Below are 9828 nucleotides of genomic sequence, written 5' to 3' on the forward strand. Positions count from 1 at the left end.
ATAACCCATGATAATCCAATTAAATGCATCCATATTATGAATTAATCTAAACCAAAAAATCTGTGATCATTTGTTCAAATTATTGGAATGTTGATAAAAAAAATATTATATAATGTGAAATCCTAGTGATAGGGCAAAACCTTCTCAACAATTCACTCATTGTGCTAATAGTCTTTCTAATGATACTTCAACACTTTCTCCTCCTTGTGGTGAGGATCCTAGGCAGTGAAAATATCGCTTGGACATACAACATAGAAAACATATTTTGTAGCACCTCACTCTTCTCTCCATGTTGAGGGTGAGCTATCCACCCACTCTTAAGGTGAGCCAATATTTTTTTCTCTTATTCTATCATTAAAGGCCTATCCTTGTAATGTCAAACACTTTAATTGTAAATACATTATCAATCTCTTTGTGTTATGATTTTGTAAGGGTCAATACTCTTTTTATGATATTGTTTAATATTAAAAATATATTATTGAATAAGGAAATTTAAATAGAAAATATTAACAATTAATTGGACAATAAGTGGTGTTCAATATTTTGATCCTTGACTAGTTTTTTCCTAGGAAGTGTGATATCTTTGTCTATGTAGTGCTTTGGATTTTTTTTTTAAAAAATATTTATTATCTAGAGCCAAGCTTGTCAATTTCATTGTTACTATTTTGACTGAACTTTGTCTATTTTACCCTTTTCCACTATTTGATGATACAAAATATTCCAAATATATTAGAGATTAGAAAGAATAAAATAATGTCACACTAGGACATGATTCCTTAGGTTAACCCACATAAATGTGTACAAAGGTCAAAATCAACAAGCTCTTCTAGATATTGCTTAGAAATTCTATGTGGTAGGGGCATCTACCAATATTCTGTAGAGGGGCTAATAGTAATAAGGGGTATGCATGCAGGGGACTTTATAGATAGTAGGGAATGTGGGGACAATTAGATAGCCTCTAGAAATTCTATGCAAGTGAGCCAACAATCTATAAGAAATCCATAATTTTATTAGATGGTTGGCCCTACTATAAAGGCAACTTTCGGACTATGTGATGAATCCATTTCCCCATTCAAGCCTTGCTATAGAAAGAAAAAAAGATCACCCATCTATTCTAGTTGGTAATGTTACATATATAATCACATCATATTATTTTATGAGACATCTAGAATCTCAAGCTCTTCTAGGTTATAACGAAGAGTTTTTACCCCTCCTTGCATATTATTGCAAGATTCTATATGTAACATTCATGCCCAAGAAGAATCTGTTTATGCATGCATGGGCCTACCCTATTCACCTAGAAAGGATCTATTTATGTATCTAAATAAGGGGAATGATTTTCCTATTACCATGGTAGTGCTAAAGGATGCACACTATAGAAATGGTAGGGGTAGGGGTCCTACAATTCTCTAAAAATGGGGTAAATCTATTCTCCCATTTACCTTCAATTTAGCCAAATTGATTCACTAATGTAGATAGATAATTTAAATTGGGTTCTTACCTTTTTCTATCTAAATTTAGTTTATTTTTCCACAGAGGTGTAGATAATAGACTCAACCAATGACCATAGGGTGGAGGTGGGACTTCCTCTGTTCAGTATAGATTAACTAGCATACTGAGTGATTGAAACATCTATAGTGATTGATAAACTAACTGTTTCCAACCAACTTCCTAAATAAATATTCTATGATTGAGATCAATTTCATGAATCTACCTCTACATGCATACCCCTACTATTTATTAGGGAATTCCCTCCTTTCATATTAGTTCCAAGAAAGTGCTATATTGAAATGACTAGAGAGAAATGACCTAGAACAGGGAAACCATTATAAGTTCCTATTATTTTCTTTAACCCTATAATGGTTTTATGGCACAAGAGGAAAAATGGGAGGCTTTTGCACTGAGTTTGAGTTTCCATTTTGCATGTTAAACTGATGATTTTTCCTAGCTATATATGGGTGTGCACATATTCTAATGCAAAGGAAAATATATTATGCATGCATGTAGAGGTGCACAATTTTTATGATTTAGTATGATCTCATTGAAACCTTATAGTGCTTAAATTAATAACCTATCAAAGTGACATTCTTTCATAATTTTCCAATGACCTACTATATTGTTCACATACGTAGTTGGCTGAGAACTTGAATAAAGATGGATTTTTTGCTTAGATACTTTTAGAAGTTATTCCATGAAGTATGTGCTAGGTGTATGTGTGACTCAATTAGATTAGAAGCTAAAATGGACTAGGACATTTAACAATAGTTTTCTTCCATGAAAAAGCATAGATCTACTAGTTTCCTTGTACCAAGGAAAATAAAATTTATGGTTTAAATTGATGCAAATCCAATCACCCTTAGGTAGGATGAAAAGAACTTCCTCATTAGTACCAAATGGTCATCAATCCAATTAGCAAGGAAACAAACCGATTTGAAAAAAACATAAAGATTATGTTTATATTACTATGAGAATAGATAAAAGGTCAACTATCCTAAAAAATATCACAAATAGATGTCATTAATGCATCTATAAATATTTTTATAATGTGTGTGTGCGTGTGTGTGTGGTGGTGGGGAGGCAGAGTAGAGCTAGATCTAGATGGTAAAATATACAAGTTGCCAAATACTCATCTCATATCTTAGGGCTCTTATATATAAAGAGTGCCTTGCCGTTAGAGAAATAACCATAGAAATAAAGAAATCCATAAGACAAAAATAAAATTATATATATATAATTTTGATTTCTTAAATGCATGATCCAATCCCATGTCTACTTGGAAGGTGTCAAACTAAAAAGAATTATGGTTGGGAAGGTTAAAGTAGCAAAATTCATTGGAGTCGTATATTTTTCATATTAGAAAATTCAATTTATATTCTTTAAAGAAAAATGAGTGATAAAAATAAAGATTGGTCATTTATGAAGAATCAACTTCAATAACAAGAGTTAAATGTGGGCATATCACAAAAAAATGTTGAAAACATATTCTTGCATATGTATTAGGCTCTTGGGGATCCCATTTAAATATTTTTAGGACTACTAAACAACTAGAAATGAGAGCCTTTCTTTCTACTCACCAAGATAAAATTAAGCAGAAGAGAGATTTTTGTCATTTGTGGATTTCTTAGATTAATACAACATTTTGTGCAATTTCTTAGTTATTTTAGTATATGAAATCAAGTACTTCACCTTTTCTTGTTCCTTTGACACTCTAGGATAGAATAACACTTGAAAAATGAGAGATGTGCAATTAATGTAAAATAAATACCTTTAAATGCTACCATGTAACAACAAAACTTACAATACACTTTATTCAAGTCAAAAAAGTAAAGAGGGATAGTTAGTTAAAGTTGACTTTTTAATTTTTGAAAATGTTGGGGTTAAGCTTGAAATGGGAATATTGAGTCTCTAACTAAAAAATGGAGCCTAGGTAAAATAAATTTGTGGATGATCATGATAGTTGTAAATAACTACATATTTAGAGTATGTGCATTGTTAAGTAAATTTGCCCAAATTTGGATAAAAGTTTAAATTTTAGAAGAATAAACTAAAAAATATATAAATAACACTACTTATTGGTATAGGGGAGATGATTCAATAGTAGTTATAAGTATTGTGTTAGCACAAATGCTGCTGGTATTCATTTGGGGAAATATCCTAAGCATTGGTGAGCATGTGGTATGATTGACATGTTCCAGTCATGACTGTTTTTGTCATTGATGACAACATAGTATGGTTTCTTTGAAGACTAGAAGAGTACAAGACAAACATCATGGTTGTATAGATAGAAAATTGATGTTCATGTAAAGTGTTGTTAAGGACATGTTCTAAACTATGTTCTTATGATGACATTAAGTGTGCATGACATAAGTGAAAAACATATAGAAGTTATGTTTGGCTTACAAAAAAGTAGTACAAAGACATAGTACACTTGATAATAAGTTTCTAATGATTGGATTATATCTCCTAATAGAGATACAATCAAGATATGTAAAGTTATACTATGACATAGGATAGTCTGATGATGATGTTAGTGAGTGCGCAAAGTCTGGAGTTCAATGTGTGACAAGTTGTTAAGACTATGAGCTGACAGTTTTATGTGATTCCAAAATAATTAATAATCTTATTGCGGTCCTATTATAATTAATTGGGAAAGCCTCAAGGCTGACTCAAGGAATTATTTTGAGGACATGGTATAAAGGAAAGGTGTTTTCCTTGTTTGAAATGGGAACTAACTATGAAGTATGTGAACAAGAGCTGAGTGTCTTTTAAATATGAGTAAGAAATCCAAGGGATTATTGGATGCAACATTGGTGATCTGGTATCAAGATTTCAAAGAGTAGAAGTTCATTTGATAGGACAAAGGAAGAGCAAGTACAATTACTATCCTATTCTATTATTCTGCAAGGAATAAAACAAAGAAAATTTTGATAGTGGGTTCAATGGTCTTGCCCCTAAAGCTATTTGGACAGTGGGTCCATCTACCTTCTGCAACTCCTAGTAGGGTTCACACAACTCCTAATAGGGTTGGAATCTCCTAATAGGGAGTCAAAGTTGTTAGAATATATAGTCCACCAATATATCTAAGAGGGGGGGGGAGAGTGAGGGGAGGATAAATTGTAGTGCCTCTCATGTTTGCAGTCTGTACCTTGTCTATTTTGATTCAAGAGATACTTGATACTCTTTTATATGTTCTTTGAGATGACCTAAGGGTCAGATGTGATCTTGAATTCAGTACCATAGATGTTGTACCGCTATGCTATTCAGTTTATCATATTTGCATGTTGATGTTATTTTGAGATGACATTAGATCTATGATGATATCTAGTTATATGATGTATTGGACATATTTGTTGATCACATTATGAGATGGATTCTATGCTATGGGTATTTACTTCATTTATGTTCTTTATGCTTTTTGCAAATGTGAGTGATGTAAATGGATTAATTAGTTAATTAACATTTAAATTGCTTTGGCTATTATATTATATGCAATTGCACTTGATCATGTGTTTTAGTGTGCAGGAATTATATCCCTGGTAGTGGTACATGGAGTTAGTGATTTGGCTATTCATATTTTACCAATATCATCCTTGTATGGTTGACATATCCTTATTTTAGTTGTTTTAATTAAAACCTTTTAGTGATTAGTAAATTTGAACTCTTCTACATTTTGTGATTAGACCAGTGAGCGTGTCTGTGCATCTTGATGTTCACATTTTCCACGAAAGTGTTAAGTAATTTTATGTGATTTTGGGTTTTCGAGTTTTAAATATTTTTGAATTTAATTTTTGGTAGCTTTGCCTTAGGTGAAATTCCATTACAGATAATAACCTATTTTTTTTTTGGGTCAATTTGGAGTTTAACTACTCCAGTTAGCTATTTTCCAGAATCGACAATTCACTCAAAAATATGAATAAGTATTGAAAAAGTGAATTCATTATTCACTTCTCACATTTTGGAAATTAAACTTGGGGAGCAAATTTGGAAATCCTCTTTTGAAGGATTATTGTTTTGTTCATTGTGGGAGCTGTGAGCATGGGATCTTTACGATGTTGGTCTTGTTGGATTTAGCTCAAGGAGTTATTGCTTTGCCTTCAGTTTCAACAGTTTTGGCGAATTGTTTATTTTATTCTACGGGTTTTAGTTTCAGCCCCTTTTGCTGTCAGGTAGGGCCTTCTCGTTTTAATGTTTTTTCTCTATTTCAGCATTTGTTTCTTGTAGCAGTATGTTAGGAGGTTGAGAACTAGTGTTCCCCTCCATTTCTGCATGCTGGTTCTACCTGATTGGTCGGTATGAATGTTTTCCCTGTTTTTGAAATGGGGGTTTGGGTTTTTGAGCCATTATGCTATTCATTTTTGCATATGGTGTCCAATTCCTTTTATTTTTGGATTTTTGGGGTTTTTGAACCCAAAGGCCAAATGGGTTTTAATTTTGGAATTTTTCCAAAATTTGAGTTTTTGCCTCATTTTGCGTGCCACCATGTTTTCTCGAGTTTTCTTGGCACATTGTGGTTCGTGGACCTGGATGATCCATTTGGATATCAATCAGACCACTTTTGCATCTTTTTTTGCATTGGGATGTGTGATGCACCCATCCCCTTCATTCTATTTCGAATGAGAGATTTTTTGCTTTGTGTTCTCATCCAGTCCTTTGGTATGATCTTCATGATGGTGGTGCACCACACATGAGTAGATTTTTCAAGTGATCTGTGGGGCTTGATCTTTCGTGGTACTTCTGAAAGTTACAATCATTTGGGATGGGTTGGGAATTTGCATGCCTACGGGCACTCATAATTGGATGAGCATGGGTAGGGTACTGTAGCATATGGAGGGGCTTCTATCCTGTAACTTGGTGATTATTCCCCAGTTGGTAGAGGAAGTTTTATATAATTGATAATTAAATTAAAATATTGGGTGGTAATAAATACAAGATAATAAAATGTGTGGGTTGTGCACCTTCTATCGTGAAGAGTTGCTACCCTAGCTTGTGCGCCTTCTATTGAGAAAAGTAGTTGCCTATACTAGCTTGGGATTTTGGATGCCAAGCAACTCTCCATGATGTCAACCCCTGCGTAGTAGCTCATTGAGATGTCTGACTAGGAATTATAGTTATGCATTGTCTTGTCTTGGGTTCAGTCATCATATTGCTTGGTATGTGTGTTAGCCATGGATGTTGTTTTGTGTGTGGTTGTAGTTGGATCATTATCTCCATCAGCATGGTGAGTGTGGACCTATGGGTGCTACATGATTGGGAGGCATAGCTACCTTCACCACTACTAGGGACTGGTGTACAAAGACAATCTTGTATCCTAGTACGATTGTGGCTGGATGTGTCACTTGGTACTTCAATCTATGGAGTATTCTTTCTTGTGACTTATTCTTTCATTGGGATGTTTCTTTTCATATTTAGATGATCTTAGTTTTGACACATTCCTTGTTATATTGATTAGCATGTGATAGTTCATGTTATTTACTAGCATGTTTAGTAAGTGGCATGCCTATCATGATAGCACCAATGATCTGATCGGTGGCTTGGGATGTTACGCATGGGGGGGATGGCTAGGGCCCACAATGGTCTTATGATGCTATTGACAATTAGGAGGAACCGCGTACCTAGTTTGGTTATTTGGTTTATTGCTATGATATTTATGCTTAAATGTAAGTGGTTATTTTCATGTTCACTGCGATGTTACTTTAGTTTATTGCAATGTTTCCTTCTATTCTTCCCTTTGCTATTGATTTAGATGGTTAGACTTTGCTTCCAATTTTCCATCTTTTAGCTTTGTTTTGAGTTTCCATGCCTCGAAAAGTGGATTCGATACTCCCTGGTGTGGAGGAACTTTGCTTTGTAGTTTCCTAGGCTTGTTTTTTGTGATTTTTGGGTGCGTGCTGATGCAAGTCTTCACGAGAGAATGCATCTCTTCGTGCGAGGATGCAAGTCTTCATGCGAGCCGGTGGAATTCTTTGCACAAGAATGCATCTCTTCACGTGAGGATGCAAGTCTTCACATGAGGATGAAAAGTCTTAATTTGAGATAGGTTCCAGACCTCTACGAGCTAAGATAAAGATTCTAGGAAATTTTAGGGCTTTAGGATTTCAGACTTAACCAATTTTTAGAGTCATCTTTTATCTTCAGCTTAGTTGATCTCGTATGTTTCCTTTTGTATTTTGGTTGTTAGTGGCATTTGGAGATCCGTTGGTGTAAGGTTGTTTGTTGTCTTCCATTGTGATCTTTATGATCTGTGTAAGTTGTTATCATGTGTAGTTACACTTGGTTTAAAAAAAAAAAAAAAACCTTGCTTGTATTTCATCCTTGTTTCCAAGGATCTTCGAGCGAGGCATTACATAAATTAGTTATCCAACTATTATCACAATTATCAACCTTATCAAATCTTAACCATATGAGCAATGTAATCTTATACTAAATCAAGATACTCATGCAAAATAACACCACATATGTTAACTAGGGAAACCCTTAATCAAAGGGAAAACAATGGTGGGGATGATACCCACAAGATGATGTACTAATATAAATATTCCTTGTTAGAGGATGGACCTTGCTAGGAGTCTATGCAAACATTAAGTACATATGAGTCCCTATTAGGAAAATTCCCTAAAGGTACATTTGAGTACTTAAGAGGTATGCTTGGGGGACTATCTAAGATGAGAAGAGTCATTAAGGACTTTTGGTAATTGCTCTTGAATAATGTCTTTAGACACTTGAGTTAGTTGAAGAATTGGATCAGATGATTGACATAATGAGGCCTTTTTGATTGATGTTAATGATAGAGATATGTACATGAAAAATCTCCTTATCTATACCAATAAGGGAGATGTATAATGGGGAGATTTAGAAAGATTCATGTAAACAAGAAGAAGGAATATCCCTATGGGGGAGATACAAACAATGAAGAGCTATTAATGCCAAAAGGGGAAGATAAGTTCATATTGATGTAAATAAGGAGTAACATTGTATAGGGGAAAAGCTGAGAGTTGTTCAGTGTGTGAAAAACTAATTCCAATCCTAAGTTTTACAAAACAGAGTAGTGTTCCAGAGGATTTCAAACTTGTATGATGAAGAATATTTGACAAGATGAGAGCAAAAATAATTGTAGTAGAGTGTTGATTTGGTATTCATGGACTTACATGTTTTTCATCTATTTTTCCATCAATGCCAAAGGGGGATATTGTTAGCATGAACGTTGATGGTATTCCACTAAGGAAGTATCCTAATCATTGGTGAGAATGTGTCATGACTGACATGTTGCATGCATGACTATGTTTATCATTGATGATAACATAGTGTGGTTTCTGTGAAGACTAGTAGAGTAGCAGATAGAGATCACGGTTATATGAATAAAAAGTTGATGTTCAAGTAAAGTGTGGTTAAGGACATGTTCTACACTATTTCCTAATGATGAGGTTAAGTGTAAATGATTTAAGTCAAAGACAAAAAAATATGTTTGATTTATAGAGAGTTGTACAAAGACATAGTACCTGATAAGAAATTTTTGATGATTGGATTATATCTCCTAATAGAGATAGAATCAAGATATGCAAAGTTATACAATAACAAAGGATAGTCTAATGATAACATCAACTAGTGCACAAATTTTGGAGTCACATGTGTGAGAAGTTGTTAAGACGGCGAGCCTATAGTGTTAAGTGAAATAATTAATTATCTTATTGTGGTCTTATTATAATTAATTGGGAAATCCTAAGGACTAACTCAAGGAATTTTTTTGAGGACATGGTATAAATGAAAAGTGTTTCCCTTGTTTGACATAGGAACTAACTGTGAAGTGTATGAACAAGAGATGAGTGTTTGGTAAATGTGAGAAAGTTATCCAAAGGATTATTGGATGAGAAGTTGGCATTGAGATCAGAAGGAGAAGAATTCTGGTTGACAGGACAGAGGAAGAGGAAGTATAAGTATAGTTCAATTCTATTATTTTGCAAGGGATAATAAATATATTATTTGGACAGTGGGTTCATTGTTCCCTTGAAGTTGTTTGGACATTGGGCCCATCTACTTTCTACAACTCCCAACAAGGTTGACACAACACCTAATAGGGTTGGAATCTCCTAACAACGATTTAAAGTCTCCTAACAAGAACTAATATGTACTAAATGTATCTTATAGACTCTTAACAAGGTCCATCCTCTAATAAGGAATAACTATATTAGTACATCATTTTGTGGGCACCATCTGCACTTGGGTTTTCTCTCTAATCAAGGGTTTCCCTAGTTAACATATTTGGTGTTATTATGCATGAGTTTATTATTATGGTTACTGATTATATTGCTCATATGGGTAAGGATTAATAAG

Source organism: Cupressus sempervirens, chromosome 7, assembly GCF_028749045.1.
Source record: "Cupressus sempervirens isolate cs-2001-9-10 chromosome 7, ASM2874904v1, whole genome shotgun sequence".
Classification (NCBI taxonomy): domain Eukaryota; kingdom Viridiplantae; phylum Streptophyta; class Pinopsida; order Cupressales; family Cupressaceae; genus Cupressus; species Cupressus sempervirens.